This window comes from Ambystoma mexicanum, chromosome 13 (assembly GCF_040938575.1).
Source record: "Ambystoma mexicanum isolate Mex_15411 chromosome 13, UKY_AmexF1_1, whole genome shotgun sequence".
NCBI classification, from domain to species: Eukaryota; Metazoa; Chordata; class Amphibia; order Caudata; family Ambystomatidae; genus Ambystoma; species Ambystoma mexicanum.
In genome coordinates, this window is record NC_090938.1 from 157,703,938 (window position 1) to 157,723,711 (window position 19,774).

Sequence of the window (19,774 nt, forward strand, 5' to 3'; positions counted from 1 at the left end):
CGGAGCTCACGACTAAATTAGAACAGACGGAGCAAAGGGTCACTGAGGTGGAACAGAGACTGGGTGAAACAGAAGACCTAACCCAAGAACACTCAGCGACACTCCTGGAGATACAATGCTCGATCAAGGCCCTAATCAATAAAAACGAGATCCTGGAATTTAAACAATAAGACCTTGAGAGCAGGGCCCGACGGAATAACGTACGTATTCGGGGGTTCCTTCCTCAGTCCTGGACCACAATCTTCCAGAGTACGTGGGTGACCTTTTCCAATCCTTGCTGCCACACTTGGACAAATTAAAGCTTATGCTGGATCGCACCCATAGGCTTCGGCATCGTCGCGGAGTAGAGATGGATTCCCCCCCTGATGTAAACATCCGGGTGCACTTTTACACGGCCAAGGAGGCTACTATAGCAATAGGACGATCCCGGGATAAACTGACATTTCAAGGCTCACCCCTCCAAATTTAACAGGACCTAGCCATGGCAAAAATACAAAAACAAAGGGCTCTGAGACCCCTAACGCTATTCCTTCAGGACCAACAATTAGGTACCACTGGCTCTTCCCAACAGCGCTGCAGTTCTCGTATAAGGCAGTGCTCCGTAAGATAGGACACTTAGAAGAAGCAGCTTCAACCTTACTCCCTAACCCCCTGGAGGGATGGACGATGCCCTCCCTGATCACCCAGAGGACGCTCCAGAGAAGTCTCCCCCTAAACCAAAACTCACTGCCTGGACGAAGGTGCAGAGGGGCTAGAGCGTCAGGTAACCGCAGCCTCGAGACCTGATGACCCATGATCCAACAATCTCCTACGGTCTTCGCCCCCCCCGGGATCCAGGATCCGGGACTGCCGATCCAGCTGAATCCAGAATGGTACAGAACACAAAGCTTTTAGACGCCGGTTGCGGGCTTCACGCGGCCCATGCCCAACTCAGTCGTGGATGACACCAGAACACCCTTGGAGTGGTCTACAAACCAACAAATCACAAACTGTTTTAGCCCAGTTGGCTAAGGGATACGCCGATGGAGAAAAATCGAAAAACAAATTTGTTGTTAAGGCTTCCCATTGGAGGCTCACGTTAAATCCCTGGTTGCACGATGATATCAAGATAGCAGGGCCCCCGGATGGTGACTGAGTCACGTCCAACCCAATCCCTGCACCCGGGAAACTACGATGCCCCTGGAACAACCCCACCACAGCAGAAGCTAAAGTTTGTTTCACTGAACATTAGGGGTCTGAACTCCCCCCTCCAAACGGCTACAGGACACAGAAAACTCGGTGGCCTTCTTACAGGAAACACACCTAATACCTGCAGATTTTACACGCCTCCGCAATGAGAACATTCTGTTACAATATCTGGCCTCGAATGGAACTAAAAAAGGGGGCACTGCAATCCTTTTTGCTCGAAGGGTGCAACCGCAGATACTGGAAACGCTATTGTGCTTGGAGGGCCGATATACCGCAGTCAAGAGATTCATATTTGGGCAACTTTACACCCTCATCGCGGTTTACTCTCCGAATGAAGGACAGGAGACATTCTGTAAAGCACTGGGCAAAGCCCTCCTCCCCTTTGCTGAGGGCCAAATCGTCATTGGAGGAGACTTCAATGGGGTCCTGTACCCCGCAAGGGATAGATCGCACACCCCTATCCCCAGAGATTTTAAGCTTGAAAGAAGCCTGCTTCAGCTATTTCAAACCCTGGGGTGATGGACTCATGGAGAGTGCTTCAGCCCAGCGAAAAATACTTTTCTTTCTTTTCACATGTACAGAGAACCTTCTCCCGTATTGATTTCCTAGTGGCCTCCCCCCAAGTCCTGTCTTTTGTCGATGATGTGACCACTGGAACAAGGGTACTTTCTGATCATGCTCCAGTGACATTGACCCTTCGAGCCCATGACCCTGACCCACCCCCTCGACAATGTTGGAACCTATAAGACCCCATTCTGAATGAAATGCTGTTAAGGGACTCGATAGCCACAGTAATAAAGACATTTTTTTGGGAGAACCCGGCTGAGGATACCTCCCCAACTAACACATGGGACGCTATGAAAGCTGTGGTGCGGGGAGAATTAATCGCACACAGGCGGCATTCCATAAACGCAAGCAACAAATCCTAATGGAGCTCGAAGAGGAGGTTCAGAAAGCTGAGGCCAATCATAAACGCAAGGGCTGGTCTCCAAGGTCCCAACATATCCTACAGATAGCCTGGAGAAAATTGGAGGCCTACTATGCAGAGGAAACGGCACACCTAGTGACCAAGTCTAAGCAGGGCTTCTATGCCAAGAACAATAAAGCAAATAAGCTCTTGGTAGAGAAACTGGCAAATGCGAAGAAAAAGAACACTATTTTGGGCCTGCGCAAATTTAAAGGCAAGGTTCAGTATGCGGAGCAAGATAAACTACGGTTCGCAGCAGCCCATCTTTCAGAGACAATGTCGGCATCACCCCCGGTCCACGGGGAACAACATGAGTACCTGCGAGGTGCCAGTCTTCCTCAACTCAAGGAGGATGACAGAGAGACTCTCAACGCTCCAATCACAGGTGAGGAGGCCGAAGCAGCCATCAAGTCCCTCAATCCTAGGGCACCAGGCCCAGGGAGGTTCACAACAAGGTTCTATAAGGTGTTTAGCCCCCAACTGATTGCCCCGTTTATGGCCCTCTTTAATTCATTTGGTGTATCGGGTTCCATCACCCATCAATGCAAGAATCCATAACCATCCTCTTTCTTAAACCTGGTAAGGACCCTAAAGAAAACACCCCGTATAGGCTCATCTCCCTACTAAATATTGATGCCAACATCTATTCGCAAAAAAATTCTAGAAAACCGCTTAGCGATCGTTCTACCCAACTTGATAGATCCAGACTAAACGGGCTTCATAATTCATAGGTCAATGGGGGATAACATTTGTAGAGCCTTGAACTTAGTATATATCGCAACGCGGGACTCGCATAAACTGGCGTTGCTAGATTTGGACACATCCAAGGCCTTTAACAAAGTAGATTGGACTTTTCTACAACTTACCCTGGAAGCCTTGCGCTTTGGCCCAAAATTCCGGAAATATGTCCTGGCAAATTATCAGTCCATGAAGACCCTTCTCAGGGGCCTTCTGTTTGCACTGATAATGGAACCCTTTGCCCAGCGGGTTACAATGGACCCAAACGTTAAAGGCCTTCTCGTTGGCGCCTCCCAGAATAAGATCACACTCTATGCTGATGATGTGCTGCTGTCTATAACAGACATTAGCCCTTCATTAACGTCAGCTCTTAAAGAGCACCACAAATTTGGGAGGGTAGCCGGTTTTGCCATAAATTTTGGGAAATCAGTTGCTTTAGGGGTTGGTCTGGAACCTGGGGAACCGGAGACTCTAGAATCCCTTTGCCCAATCCAATGGCGTGACAAATTCATTACCTACCTGGGGGTCCATATCCCTGCCCACCCCAGAGATGTCTATCTACTAAACTTCCCCCACTCTTTAAGGAGCTGGAGAGCGACCCAAACGATGGACCTCACAAAAGATCTCACTCATTGGGCGTATCACCGCTTGCAACATGAATCTCCTTCCATGGTTCCTAAATGCTTGCTCCTCCCTCCCATCACTATTCCATTACCCACCCTTAGACACATACAGAGACAAATGCTTCAGTTTATCGGGAAGGGCAGGAAGGCGAGGATCTCTCAGAAGGTCATGATGAGCAGCACCAGACTGGGAGGGCTCGGGGTCCCCGACCTATGTAAATACCATGTAGCGGCACAATTGGCACATATACGAGCATGGGTCACTCAAAATGGGTAGACCTGGAGCAATCTCACCTCTCCCTCCCCCTGCGTTTTCTTCCATATATCCCGCCTCCACTATGCAAACCTGGAATGGGACCCTGGCTGCCACTAAACACACCCTTAAAACATGGAACTGGTCGCTAAAACATAAGGGCATCCCGCAGGGGTTGGGTCCCTCTTCCCCCGGTTTTCCATAATCCAGCATTCTCTCCGGGATCCCATCCACTGCATTTCATAAATTGGACTGCACGGGGGCTTGAATCCCTGGGACAACTCTTCAAGGATAACCAGCCTCGCTCGTTCGATCAATGTAAAGCAACATTTCATCTAACAGAGACAGACAGGTTCTCTTACATGCACCTTCGGCACTGGTGCTCTCACCCCCAAACCCCGTCAAGCAGCGACACGCACCCCTAGCCCTCTTGAGCTTACTTTAAAGGACCTGCCACTGCGGGGGGAAATCTCTACGCTCTACAAACTATTGCAGGGGGATACACTCACCACAAGGACCCCCTACATGGCACAACGGGAGGCAGAGTTGGGGCATCCTCTCGAAGACCAGACGTGGGAAGACATATAGTCTAGGACTCACTCCTCATCTTTCTGCATCACCAACAGGGAATGTGCCCTTCTGCGATGGTACTAACCTCCGCTACACCTGCATCACTTTAACCGGGCCCTTGATCCCCAATGCTGGCGGCTATGTGGTCGGCCTGGGTCATACTTCCATATGTGGTGCCCAGTCTCATCTAATGGAAAGTGGGGCTTACTTGCTAAAAATCCTTGACAGAGTTGCCTACATGCAAATTCAGGACCACCTTGAGACAAACCAACTTCTAGGAATATGTCAATCTGGTTTTAGACCTCAACATGGAACAGAAACTGCCCTTGTTGACCTCAAAAGTCAGATTGATGAAATCAAAGACAAAGGCAACGTTGCCATCCTATTCCTTTTAGTCCTGTCAGCAGCCTTCGACCTGGTCGATCACAAAATCCTGTGCAACCACCTATCCTCCGCTGATCACTTCTCCTCCTCTGCTGTCATGTGGATACAATCCTTCTTGGCTAACAGAACCATGAGGGTTTTTTCACCAGTGCAGCAGCTGACCCCATCCCTATTGCATGTGGTATCCCACAAGGCTCTTGTGTATCGCCCACTTTGTACAATATATTTACAAAGCCACTCTTTGACAAACTGGACCATCTGGGTGTCACCTACACCAAATATGCTGATGACATCCAGCTACTCCTCATCCTCTCAGGCAACTACAATGCTGACGTCATCCGGATTAACGACATCTTTACCATCATTCAGGCATGGATGGCCACACATGGCCTCTGCCTGAATGATGAGAAAACTGAACTTCTCCTTGTCGGCTTACCCAACAACCTTCTGAAACTCAGCCCCAATTATAACAGTATCATCATCGATGGCAATACTATTCCCATTGTTAAAAGTGTGAAAACCCTCGGCTTTTATCTTGATGCCAACACTAACCTCTCCAAACAACTCACCATGACTGCCTCAGCCACTGCCTACACTGGTAAACTGATCAGGGCCTGCTGACCTTTCTTGTCCCCTAACAGCTGTCTCACGCTGGCCAGGGCTCTTATACAGTCCAAACTGGACTACTGCAACAGCCTATACCTAGGCGCAAACCAATCTACCATCAATAAACTACAGGTACACCAAAATAACATGCTACGAGCAGCATTAAACATCCCAAGGCGAGACCACATCACTACCATTAGAATCTCATGTAAATGGCTCTCTATAAAACAAAAAATGGCGCACCGCGAAATACGGAAGTATGCTGTTGGCTGCTATTGAGGCTGATACATGTTTGGAGAAGCCGGCCGACTGTGGTCTGCAGAGACATTCACTCCGTGAACGTACCCGGCAGAGAGGAGGACGTCCCAGTGAGCAACACGGAAGTTGCCTGACTAACGATCAGCTGGATTGGCTCAGCACTAAGAGTCCTTCCCTTGCCCCTCCCTCCTTACCTCTTGAAAACCCAAGTGTACAGCGCACCGGGAAGTACGGAAGTACGCTGTTGGCTGCTATTGAGGCTGATACGTGTTTGGAGAAGCCGGCCGACTGTGGTCTGCAGAGACATTCACTCCGCGAACGTACCCGGCAGAGAGGAGGATGTCCCAGTGAGCAACACAGAAGTTGCCTGACTAACGTAATAACAACTGAAAAGGAGATGCTGATATTGTGATTTTGTATCTCCCTTGAGACGCTGATATTGTGAGAGCTAATTTCCTCCTCCCCTCTCACTCTACTTTCAGGATCAGCTGGATTGGCTCAGCACTAAGAGTCCCTCCCTTGCTCCTCCCTCCTTTCCTCTTGAAAACCTGAGTGTGCAGCGCACCCGCGCGCACACCAGGAAGTACTGAAGTACGCTGTTGGCTGTTCGCTGCTTCGGTGATGGTGTTGTGATGTTATGTGCTTGCTTAACTATATTCTTAACCTGCCCTGTGGACTGAATTGGGTAAATTGAATAGGTTCATAAGCAGAAAATTGCATGGTGAGTTGTTTCCCTTGTTTAATTTTTTGCACCGTGATTCTTCAAGCTCTTGTTTGCTTGCGTGTATGCATGTTTGCGCAAGTTCTCATCCCATCAAGCTAGAATTATTATTAACCATTCACGTACCCCTACAATTTGAGCTTGAATACTTAACTCTTTGTACCCTTACCATATTTTTTGGTCATGGCTGCTGGATTGCGGAGTAAATGTAACAAATTAGGTTCCATGGCTCTTACATCTTCCAGTATCGATTCGCTTGTTTGTCGTGGCCGTACATCCTATATCGAACCTGCTGTCTTGGAGGCACTGACCTCAGGTACTCCTGGAGAGGTCAATGCTTGCCCAAGTCTGCCACCACATGTGGTTATGATTCATGCCAATGAAATGAGCTTATCATCGACTCCTTTTTCTGCATCCCCCCTTGGTTATAGGAAGACTAACAGCTCTGCAGTTTTGCCCCCAGAGGACGTATACAGAAGCTGTTCTGAAGTCCCATTGTCCAACATACCTCCCAATGACCAGCATGATCTTATCATAAATAACATGGTTGCCCTAGATGACCAGGTGTCTCATGCTATAGGCACGTTAACTCCGCTCGTCTCTGGCCCATCAAAAAAAATTCACATGGCACATTCTCAATTACTGTGTGATAAAAGTTTTGCAAATGAGCCTGATAGAGACTGCCACTAAAATAATAAGTATCATGGCCTATGTCTGTGCCCAAAAAGGAATGCTGGATCTACCAAGATATGAATCCCATTAAGATACCTGAGCCTAATGAGGGATATTATGTAGGATGATATGTATGCCCGGGTGTAACTTCTACTTGTAGATCTTGTACTTATGAAAGAGATCCATCTTCTCCTGAGTGTGTTGATCATGGCCTATGTCTGTGCCCAATAAGGTTTGCTGGATCTACCAAGATGTGAATCCCATTCAGATAACCTGAGCATAGTGTGTGATGATACCTATACCCGGTGTAACTTCTACTTGTAGATCTGGTACTTATGAAAGAGCTCCATCTTCCCCTGAGTGTGTTGATCATGGCCTATGGCTGTGCCCAATAAGGAGTCCTGGATCTACCAAGATATGAATCCCATTAAGATACCCGAGCCTAATGAGTGTTGATATGTAGCCCCGGGTGTAACTTCTACTTGTAGTTCTTAAAGTTATTAAAAGGCCCCACCTTCTCTAGGGCATACGGATCATGGCCCATGGCAGTGCCCAATAAGGATTGCTAGATCCATCAAGATACAAAATCCCATTCAGATAATCTGAGCCAACTAAAGGGTGATATGTATCCATGGGTGTAATTTCTACTTGTAGTTCTTGTACTCATGAAAGAGCCCATATTTCCTGGGTGTGATGATTATGGTTCATGTCTGTGCCCAGTAAGGAGTGCAGGATACACCAAGATGTGATTCGTAGTCACATATCCTGAGCCTATTGAGGGATGATATGTATCCCTGTGTCTTGTAACTAAGACCAACTTTCCTTAGGTATAATGAGGATTGGCACTGAATCCTTTCTGATCAATAAGGAAAGGTTTCTGCTCTGATGAGAGGCCCATAGCTCTTCTACCAAGGTGGGAAGGCTGCCTTCAAGGCATTGATCTTGCTCATAGCTTCTCTGCCTTCTAGAGATGTTGTCCTTTGATATCCATGAAGTTCTTGGTGCAGCTGTTATTTTCACTCTCCCACGTGTCTTTGCAGGAAAAGGTGAGGAACAACGCAATGAAGAAGTCAGTGCGATCTGAAGAGGGGGACTTTGCAGATCTCTCCAGCTACGAGAACCTGCAGGAGGATGAAATTATCAAGGTAAAGGAGACGCTCCTATATCGATCCATCCTTCCTCTGCCCGCAATCCCATATCCCTTCTGCCTTGAAACTAGATGACAGCCAGCCACACCTGGCACTCCCAAAGCACCCACTGCTTGAACAGGGTGTGCTTGGTTCTCTGGCTTTCAACATCTTCCTCAAGTAGCTCCACAACACTTTAGGACACCAACATTGCCCTTTTTTTCACTGTTCCAAACAACTCCCTATTAAATTGACTTGGCGAGAAGTATGGTCACCTGCCATTTTTATGTGTGCAATAACAAAGGGGCCTTGTATGAACATGAGATAAGTGTACAAGAGGCAAACAGCTTTCCCCATAAAGTGTTGATACCGAATACATTAGCATTCTAACTGTGGATCTGTAACGCTCACCTGATTCCCGTAGAGGCGCCGGTCTTGACTGGGCGTATACCGTATCTTCAAAGGTGATGTGTAACACACGGCTGGCTCTTTGGGCTGGACCTCTGTGCACTGTATGTCTGACTCGAAGGGTAAGATGTCTGCAGATAGAAAATATGGGATTAATGAACTGGGTTATTGAATGTCTCTCTCTTCTTCCCTTTCTCTTCTCCTGTAGAACCCCAAAGGTTAACGCTCTCACCTTAGATAAGTGAACACCGTGCTCTCCATCTGCCTCGGGGCAGGGTGCTGTAACCAGTTTCTTCACTGGATAAGGGGAGCAGGCCTCTTGACTTCAGAGGACTGCTGTCCGTCGTTTACTGCACGAACGGTAAGTTTCGAGTAATTCTAATGTCTTTAAAAGTCTTTAGTAATGATGTCTCTTGTTTTGCAGGGTTCCGGCGATGGCGGATGACGGGCTGAAGTGAGTTGAAGATGGAGCCCGTGTGATGAATAGAAGCGCCTGGAAGCACGTAAGTAAGCGCTTGTTGCCTGCTTCACGATGCGCTCTAACTGTCTTTTTATTTTGGCAGGTACAAGTTCGGAGCGGCTGCAGGGTGCCGGAATACCCACTGGGTTAGATGTGGAAAGGAGTAATGGCACGTGAGTATTAAAGTTCCCCAATGTCTTTAAACGCACCTTGTTTTGTCTTTCAGATGCGAGATGCAGCGCCGAAGGCCTCCGGAGCGTGCGAAGAGTTGGTAAGCTTTTGTCTTTCAGATGCCGGAATGCAGTGCGAAGACCTCCGGAGCGCACGAAGAGTAGGTAAGCCTTTGTCTTTCAGATGCCGGAATGCAGCGCGAGGCGTTGGTGACAGCCGATGGACCAGGTAAGTGAAGAGCTGTCACTGAAGACCGTAATGCTAACCTGTTCTTTCTTGTCTTTATAGGTGTTGCTGAAGACTGGATTCAGGATGGTAAGCCTTTTTCCTTAGGCCCAGGATCAGATGCAGAAGACACGATGAGCGTTCTGCTGCAGAGGATGCAGAATAACGCAAAGCAAGATTCATCCATCGGGTGTGGTTTAAATAGCCTCCTGTAGTGCTTAGGTGTCTCCTTCCACAGCCACGCCTAGATAAGAATAGAGTTCCTGCTTTCCAGAAGAGTTCCAGTGTTCTGAACCTAGGGAGTGGCTCCTGCCCCACCCAACAGGAAAAGTAGTTCCAAACAGAAGAGGATCAGAGGCTCAACTGGCAGGCAAGTAAGCAGCATGGTCTGCTGCAGGTAAGTCCACCCAAGAATTATGAGCCCGGCGCTTCCAGCGCTGGGACTGGGCATATTTATGAGCCTGGTGCCACTGGCGCCAGGACTGGGTCCAAAAGGTCCCAATTGGGACTGGTTGGCACTCGGAACCTGGGTTATGGATCTGCTTCCAAGGGAGTTGGGAAAACACTGACCTTTTGGAAGCAGAGATCATGACAGTACCCCCCCTCAAGGCCCCTCCCAAACCGGGCTTCTCCGGGGGTTTTGGCTTGTCAGGAAATGTTCGGTGAAATCTTTTGATTAGGCGAGGAGCGTGGACATATTCAGCAGGTTCCCAGGATCTCTCTTGGGGGCCGTAGCCTTTCCAGTCAATTAGGTAAAATAGTTTAGATTTGGAGATCTTGGAGTCCAGAATGCTTTTGACTTCAAACTCGAGTTCTCCATCAACTAGGATGGGTTTTGGAGATTTAGTTAGTCGGGTTTGAGGTTGCACGGGTTTTAATAGAGAGACGTGGAAGACCGGATGTATCTTCATGTGCGGGGACAAGTCCAACTTGACCGCTACTGGGTTTACTATGGTAGTGATGGAATAGGGACCAAGGTATCTTGGGTTGAATGTGCGTGGCCCTTTTAGAGGTAGATATTTGGTGGATAACCAGACTTGATCCCCTACTTGATATTGAGGGGCTTCCTTCCGATGTTGATCTGCTCCTTTCTTGTCTTGTTCTTTAGCCCTTTGAAGGTGAGAAACAGCTTCCTTAAAGGCTTGGGTGATTGTAGAATGCAGGTAGTCTACTGCTGGTGTTTCAAGATCTTGGAGGGGATCCAACTCCGAGGTTCGAGGGTGACTGCCGTATAAAAGAAAAAACGGGGTTTTCCCAGTTCCCGAATGGACAGAGTTATTGTAGGCATATTCGGCTATCCAAAGGATGTCTTTCCAAGTTTTTTCAGTTTGTTGCAGCATGCAGCGTAAATACTGTTCCAGAGTTTTATTGGTCCTCTCGGTTTGTCCGTCGGTCTGAGGGTGGTGACTGGTCGATAGTCTCACATCAATTTGAGCCGACCGACAGCAACTTCGCCAAAAATGAGAAATAAATTGACTACCTCGATCCGAAATTAGAACCGAAGGAAAACCGTGCAGTCGGACGATGTTTTCGAGAAATTCTCGGGCCAGAGTTGCTGCTGTTGGCAAGCCTTTGAGCGGAATGAAATGCGCCATCTTGGAGAATAAGTCCACGATTACTAGAATCGTATTGTATCCGGAGCATGGAGGTAGATCGGTGATAAAGTCCATAGAAAGCGTATGCCAAGGGCGAGGTGGGATGTCAATAGGGCGTAAGAGGCCTGCTGGTCTTTCCTTTTGACTCTTGTTTTGGGTGCATACTCCACAGGACATTATAAAGTCTCTGATATCTTTTTTCCAAGACGGCCACCAGAAGTAGCGCTTGATCTTTTCTGAGGTCTTGGCCATACCGGGATGTCCTTCCATTAAAGAATCGTGATAACAAGAGATTACTTTTTTCTGTAAATCTGTGCTGGGCAGGTATAATCGTTCTTGGAAATACAATAAGTTGTCCTTTACTGCAAAGTCCTTTCCCTGCAGATGCCAATTCTGTATGTCTGCTGGAGTTACAAGTTGCCTGGCTTTATCCTTAACTTCCTCTATGGATTGTGTGGCGATTACACCCAGAATTCTTTGTTCGGGAATGATTGGTACAGGTTTAGGGTTGATCAAGTGTTCTTCCACTCCCATCCGAGAAAGGGCATCAGCTTTACCGTTTTTGTACCAGGTCGATAGGTAATTATGAAGTCAAACTCGGCAAAGAATAATGCCCAACGGAGTTGTCTAGAGGATTGGACTTTTGCGGTTTTCAAATATTGCAGGTTTCGGTGATCCGTAATCACAGTAACGGTGTGTCGGGCCCCCAGCAGATAATGCCGCCAAGCCTTAAAGGCAGACTTGATAGCCAGAAGTTCCTTGTCAGTAATCGTGTAATTGATTTCAGGAGGCGAGAATTTGCGGGACCAAAATGCCATGGGATGCAACTGATTGGTTACCGGGTCCTTTTGTGATAGAACTGCCCCCATGGCAAGGCTTGAAGCATCAGTTTCCACGATGTAGGGGAGTTCGGGGCGAGGGTGTTTTAAGATTGGTGCAGAGATAAATTTAGTCTTCAAATCCTGGAAAGCTTGTTCCGCCTCGGTAGACCATTCAAAACGTTTGTTTTTCTTTAACAAGGCAGTGATGGGCTGGACTATTCGAGAAAATTCGGGGATAAACCTGCGGTAAAAGTTAGCGAAGCCTAACATGCTTTGCACACCTTTTACGGAGGATGGTGATGGCCATTTGAGAACTGCATCGACCTTCTTTGAATCCATACGCACTCCGCTAGGTGATAATATGAATCCCAAGAATTCAACTTCAGTCACGTTGAAAACACATTTTTCCAACTTAGCGAAAAGTTTGTGTTGACGCAATCTTTCGAGGACCTTTTTCACGTGTTTCCGATGTTCAGATTCCGATGAAGAATAAACGAGGATGTCGTCAATGTAAACAACAACACACACATCTATGAGCTCTCTGAGGACATCGTTCATAAAATATTGAAAGGCGGCCGGGGCATTGCAAAGTCCGAAGGGCATGACCTGATATTCAAATAGCCCATATTTGGTGCGGAAGGCCGTCTTCCATTCATCGCCCTCTTTTACTCGTACCAAGTGGTAGGCTCCTCTAAGATCCAGCTTTGTATATATGCATGCTTTTCTGACTTGGTCCGGGAGTTCAGGGATCAAAGGTAACGGATATCTATTCTTGACGGTGATCTGGTTCAGGGAGCGATAATCTATACAAGTTCTAAGGTCTCCTTCCTTTTTTGGAACGAAGAACAAAGCTGAAGAAGCAGGGGACTTGGAAGGACGAATAAACCCATTTGCCAGGTATTGATCCAGGTATTGTCGAAGGTGAAGGTTCTCAGGCTCGGTGAGGGCATAAATTCTACTACAAGGAGGAGTAGATCCAGGTATCAGGTCTATCTGGCAGTCATAAGACCTATGAGGAGGTAGAGAGTTAGCCTGATCCTTCCGGAAAACATCTTGGTATTCTAGGTATTTGGGAGGTAACTGGGGAGTCTCTGAAGAAATTGCTGCCAGTGCAACACCAGGTGGAGGGTGACAAGTAGAGACACATTCTGGAAACTGGACCGTTCTTGCTCGCCAATCGATCAGAGGATTGTGTTTCTCTAACCAAGGTATTCCTAGAATAATCTGAAACTGAGGAGCCTTGATCACATCGAACACGATCTTCTCATAGTGTCCATCTTGACTTACTAGCGTCACTTCTTGAGTGGTATGCGTTACTGGTCCGGAGGCTATCTCCGTTCCATCCACCCTAGTAATGACGTCCTTTACAGCCTTGGGACAAAGAGTTAGATTCATCCTCAAAACCATTTCATGATCCACATAATTGCCGATGGCACCGCTGTCGACGTAAGCTTCAATTGCATGTAATCGATCCGGATTATCAGGGCTAATGAGGACCATAGGTATCACGAAATGCGAGGTCACGGAACTGGTTTTCACGCTCGGCAAGAGGACCTCTATTCTTGTCGGGCGAGGTCGTTTCCCTGCTCAGAGTTTGTAACTTTGGTAACTGCAGCTCCTACTGCCTTCTTGGCAGGTTTCACCGGACAGTCTCGAAGAAAGTGCCCTGAGTTTCCGCAATAGAGGCATAATTGCAACTGTTTTCTCCTTTCCCGCTCCTTTTGTGTTAGAGGACCTTTCAGGCCCCCTATTTGCATGGGTTCCCCGGAGTCTACTCCTTTGGAAGGAGTTGGCGGTTTGGAAAATACTCGAGCATCAAACTTGGAACGATCGGCCTTCCTGTTCTGCAGTCTGTGATCTATTTGAACGACTAAGTCTATATAGTCCGAACAATCTTGTGGGGGATTCACTACTTGGGCTAACACATCTTTGAGCTCTCCACGTAGACCTCTATAAAACAGCGTAATCCTTTTGTCCTCAGGCCATTGAGTTTCCACTATCAGTCTATTGAAAGACGCAATATAAGCCAAAAGGTCTTGATTACCTTGTCGCAACGAAAGAAGCTCATTGTCCAAGGCCTGCCCCTGTGAATCTCTTGCGAACAGTTTTTCCATACTGAGCTGAAAAGCTTGAAAATCATGGAGGACCGGATCATCTTGATTTACTAGAGGGATCGACCAGTCTGCCGCATTGCCACTAAGGTACGAAAGCACGAAAGCTACTTTAGCTTGATCAGTTGGAAAGGCTGCTGGCCGGCATAAGAAATGCAACCGGCACTGATTGATAAATACTGCAAACCTCTTTGGGTCACCAGAAAATCGTTCGGGCGGAGCCAGAGGTACATTCCCAGGTAGGTTGAGCTGCACTGGATTCATAGAGGATGTAGAAGGAAGATTTCCCCCAGATGCGGGTAACGGGGTCTGTCCGGCTTGTGACTGTAGCAATTGTCTAGCGAGATCATCTGTTCGCTCCTTGGAAATAATCAGTTCCCTTCTTAGAGCGTTCGTTTCCTGACGGGCTGCATGCACTTCTGCCCTTAGTTCCCCAAGTAACTGGGCTAGCTGGTCGGTATCCGAGGTTTCCATAGCGCCTGGACGGGAGTTTTGCGGTAGGCTTTGCGTTCTGTAACGCTCACCTGATTCCCGTAGAGGCGCCGGTCTTGACTGGGTGTATACCGTATCTTCAAAGGTGATGTGTAACACACGGCTGGCTCTTTGGGCTGGACCTCTGTGCACTGTATGTCTGACTCGAAGGGTAAGATGTCTGCAGATAGAAAATATGGGATTAATGAACTGGGTTATTGAATGTCTCTCTCTTCTTCCCTTTCTCTTCTCCTGTAGAACCCCAAAGGTTAACGCTCTCACCTTAGATAAGTGAACGCCGTGCTCTCCATCTGCCTCGGGGCAGGGTGCTGTAACCAGTTTCTTCACTGGATAAGGGGAGCAGGCCTCTTGACTTCAGAGGACTGCTGTCCGTCGTTTACTGCACGAACGGTAAGTTTCGAGTAATTCTAATGTCTTTAAAAGTCTTTAGTAATGATGTCTCTTGTTTTGCAGGGTTCCGGCGATGGCGGATGATGGGCTGAAGTGAGTTGAAGATGGAGCCCGTGTGATGAATAGAAGCGCCTGGAAGCACGTAAGTAAGCGCTTGTTGCCTGCTTCACGATGCGCTCTAACTGTCTTTTTATTTTGGCAGGTACAAGTTCGGAGCGGCTGCAGGGTGCCGGAATACCCACTGGGTTAGATGTGGAAAGGAGTAATGGCACGTGAGTATTAAAGTTCCCCAATGTCTTTAAACGCACCTTGTTTTGTCTTTCAGATGCGGGATGCAGCGCCGAAGGCCTCCGGAGCGTGCGAAGAGTTGGTAAGCTTTTGTCTTTCAGATGCCGGAATGCAGTGCGAAGACCTCCGGAGCGCACGAAGAGTAGGTAAGCCTTTGTCTTTCAGATGCCGGAATGCAGCGCAAGGCGTTGGTGACAGCCGATGGACCAGGTAAGTGAAGAGCTGTCACTGAAGACCGTAATGCTAACCTGTTCTTTCTTGTCTTTATAGGTGTTGCTGAAGACTGGATTCAGGATGGTAAGCCTTTTTCCTTAGGCCCAGGATCAGATGCAGAAGACACGATGAGCGTTCTGCTGCAGAGGATGCAGAATAACGCAAAGCAAGATTCATCCATCGGGTGTGGTTTAAATAGCCTCCTGTAGTGCTTAGGTGTCTCCTTCCACAGCCACGCCTAGGTAAGAAAAGAGTTCCTGCTTTCCAGAAGAGTTCCAGTGTTCTGAATCTAGGGAGTGGCTCCTGCCCCACCCAACAGGAAAAGTAGTTCCAAACAGAAGAGGATCAGAGGCTCAACTGGCACGCAAGTAAGCAGCATGGTCTGCTGCAGGTAAGTCCACCCAAGCATTATGAGCCCGGCGCTTCCAGCGCTGGGACTGGGCATATTTATGAGCCTGGTGCCACTGGCGCCAGGACTGGGTCCAAAAGGTCCCAATTGGGACTGGTTGGCACTCGGAACCTGGGTTATGGATCTGCTTCCAAGGGAGTTGGGAAAACCCTGACCTTTTGGAAGCAGAGATCATGACAGGATCAAAGCCCTACTCACTGTAGCTTTGGGATGTTGGCTAGTGAATCTGGGACGCGCACATTAATGTAAAGGAGCATTTGACAGATAAGGGCCCGGGCAGTGACTAGTGCTGTAGTACGCAAACATACCAGACCTCAAATTTGAGAAATAGAGGGTAAAATACTTGAAAAGAAAGTGTACAGTGTATAATGATAGTGTACACTTCTAAAGAACCAGCTCTTACTTCCTACATCTTCTTCTGACTTGAGATTGCAGTGGCGTCAACATAGAAAAACATTTTTTAATGAAAAAATTTTGAGAAAACACATTTCTCTTTCTGGAAAGAGAATAATGGTGAAAGTACAATAAAAAAGACTTCTCAATTACTAATTAAGAGCGCAGTTATTTCAGAGCTTGATGGACGGATGTTTGGCGTTCGAGGTAAAGCAGAAATGGTTTTCCCGCAGGGATGGTAGAGCAGGGGCAACCCTTGCTGTTCCCATGGAAATGTGGCATTCTACTACTTAAGGCATCCTAGGTGCCTACCCAAGTTTGCTTAATTGCCCTCGTACAGGCTCTGCAGAAACAAAGAGAGAGAGACTAGTGAGTGGACCTTTCAAATAACCAGTTCTGCACCGAAAAAGGCCTTCCAGCCTCTAAATGGCACCATCATTTTCTAGTGATCTCATAGAGATTCAGCCATATGTTTATAAGAAAACACCTAGATGTATAGCTCCGAGAAGGACATCAGGGATTTAAAGATGGCGATGTCATTCAAACTTCACCCCACTGCCGCTCACCACTGCTGTGTGGCTCTGGGTGCATAGTTCTTCTCAAACCCCCTCACACAATACAGGGATCTGCAAATTGTGTCCCCTGCAGACATTTCCAAAATCCGAAAACAACTCCAAAAGCGGGAGTGAGAATGTCTGAGTCCTCTGTAAATTGCATTGCATTTAAACATTGGTCTCCCTGAGCTGTGGGAGGTGTGTGCGTCATGTGTGTCTCCATAATTTACTTTCAAATTGAATGCTGCAGATTCTACTTGCAGCAGAATTGTCGCATGATGTGTTCGTGTAGCAGTCACCAAAAGCACACCCTATTAGCTCGAGTTTTTATAAATACGAAGGGTCTGATTCACAAAGATTTATAGTGGAGCCAATCCGAAGATGCCCGTGAATATTTAATTTAATTAAATTTCCTCATTTGTATAGCGCCTTCACTATTGGTATGGTCCCAACGCACTGTAGGTTGAACGCCCTCAGAGCAGTCCCAGATTAAACCCGTGGAGGCCCCTAGGCAGTTCTCACAAATGATCTAATAGGTTTTAACTTTAAATTTTTCTGCAACACTTTATTTTGATCCGTTGTTGTGGGGCCCCTAAAAGGAGTGGCGCGCATAGGATGGTGCCCACTTGGCCTGGATAACGAGGTGCTAGTATGCATGTGTGCATAATAGCCATTGAAGGTTATGATGGCTTGGGCGAGTCTCTGCTAGCCACCCATGTCTAATTGGCATTTGTAGGGGTTGAGGGAGGTACACTAGGGAAATAAGCTGGAGGGGGTGTGTAATAGGATCATCAGTTATGTGTGCAGCTACAGTTCGAATGTTTTGTTGTGAATGGTAGCTACATTATTATGGCAGAAGTGTTGTGCAAAGTGCATTCGAGCTGTATGTGAAAGCCGATGCATGTCTGAGTTTGACTGCGCATTTGGCTGATTCCCAAGCGCGGAGTGCAAGAGGAAAAATGCATTGGTTATAATCAAGTGAAAGCCTAGAAATGGTACATTTGGCCAATCTTTAAACATTTGGGTTGATAAATGATGGTGGGTGCATACATCCAGCTATCTTTAAGTGGCTACATTCACGTTTAAAAAGCATGCACTGAACACCAGCCAATGCTACAAAATTACGAAAGGAAGTAATTCTTTTGAAAATAAAATGAAAAAAAATTATATTGTGGATTTTCCCATTATAATAGCTTGCAGTGTAATTTACTTGCAATAGTAATTGAGGGCCTGGTTCAAAATGTTGTTAGTAACTGGAAGCAACAATAGTTCAGCAATGTGCCAAGAATGTGCTGAAAATAGCACAAATCCTTATTAAATATGTCGAATTTGCACCTGCTCACCTACAGCCGATTAGCAGGTGCAAGAAGTGAGGCAAATCTGGAGATACCTGGTGCATCCTTGATATGCTCATCTATAAATATGATTCACACAGGTTTGATCAAGGTCCTCTCCCGGCCTCTCCACGTAATCTTAGGTTTAAGCATTTCTGAATCCGTTTTAAGGGTGAGCAATTGCTTCTGTGCAAATCTTTATGAATTAGACCCAACGCGGTAATCAGTTACCTTCCACCAGGCAAATCAGTTTATTTGGTCGTAGGAGAATTGATCGATTATTTTTTTGACAGGTTAATTTTAGCTGCATATATAGGCAGAGGGTGATGCCCGCAGACCCCCCCCCCCTTATCCCACTTGCATTCATTATTTCCCTATACCCACCCCACATATATTTGCGGCAAAATGCACATAAACAATTGCGACCAATTCTCCTGCAACCAAATCTCCAGCGGGGTAATCTGCCAATCCCGCTTTTATTTGATTGTTTTTCTCTCACCTAAAACACAAACCTTTAAATTATTGTAATAAAACTTAAATATTATAAAGCTAGTTTAAGTGTTCATTTAAGTGAGTTTCAGATTTAGTGGCGTAAGAGTGCAAGATTGAGGACCCAGTGAAGTCCAGTCTTTCCCCTTCAGAAGAAGGTTCAGCAGGTAGACAGCAACCTTTAGGCTCTACTACACACTACTCCTCGGTGCAAAGATGATCTGATATTTGCATCCAGCTTGAATGGACACACCCACCTAGTCAAGTTGAGGCCCTCACTTCCTTCCTGCCAGCCAGTGTTTTGGGATCTGTTATGACTGCCAGCCGGTGACCGAGCTCTATTTTATTGTGCTATCTATCTCCACCTTTTAATCTGTCTATTTTATGGAAAATATTCATCTGAAAAATCCCTGACCCTCCAATTGTCCCAAAAGGGGCAGCTGGACTAACGCTGTAATTTAAAAAATCGCTGATGGAGACATATCGCCTGCTTCTAGTCGCTGCAGATCATGAGAGAGGCCTCTCCTATATGGAGATTATTTTAAGTAAGAAGACCTATTTCTAGCCTTTTTCAATATTTATATTTCTTTATGAATGTCGATTGCGGTAACTCAAAAACACCCATTTGAAGTCCAGCAATAAAATTGGCCTTTCTCAAATAATGGGGATAATAGCAACACAATTAATTTTATTTAAACTATATGGTGAAATAGGATTTCATCTCACTAAAACAGACCCCTATCTCGCCACAGTGGGAAATTCAAGCGTCCTGCCCCCTTTTCACTCTGCTATTACCCGGTCTGTCACATGTGCCCAGACATCTGTGAATACCCGACCAAAACATGGTACCCATACGGTCTTCTCACTTGCTTTGCCCTCCAGACAGGGTATTGGGAAGTAAGTGCATCAGCAGGTATCATCCTGTGGTTGTGAAGCAGGCACCGTCTCCTGATAGAGACCATCCCCACCTCAACATTGTTTTGAGGAGTTGAGTTTCTTCTCGAGCAGGTGTCTGGAGCCTGTGATACTCCAGGTGTTTTGAACTATCACTGCCAACCTACAAGAATGGCACAAACACACTCCAGTGCTGAGATGTGGTGGTTGATAGTGCACAATGTCATTGTTTTTTCTAAAATGGTCGCCAGGAACAAAAGGAAGACGGGCATCAGCGCCCTAGCATTTCATACTCAAAGAAAATGCCCATGTCCCGGTGCTAGGGCAACATCTCATAAGGAGTGAGTAGGTTAGGACAGTACGGGGCACAGGCCTAGAACACACTTCCATATCCTTCATGGAGTGGCCATTTTATAGTCA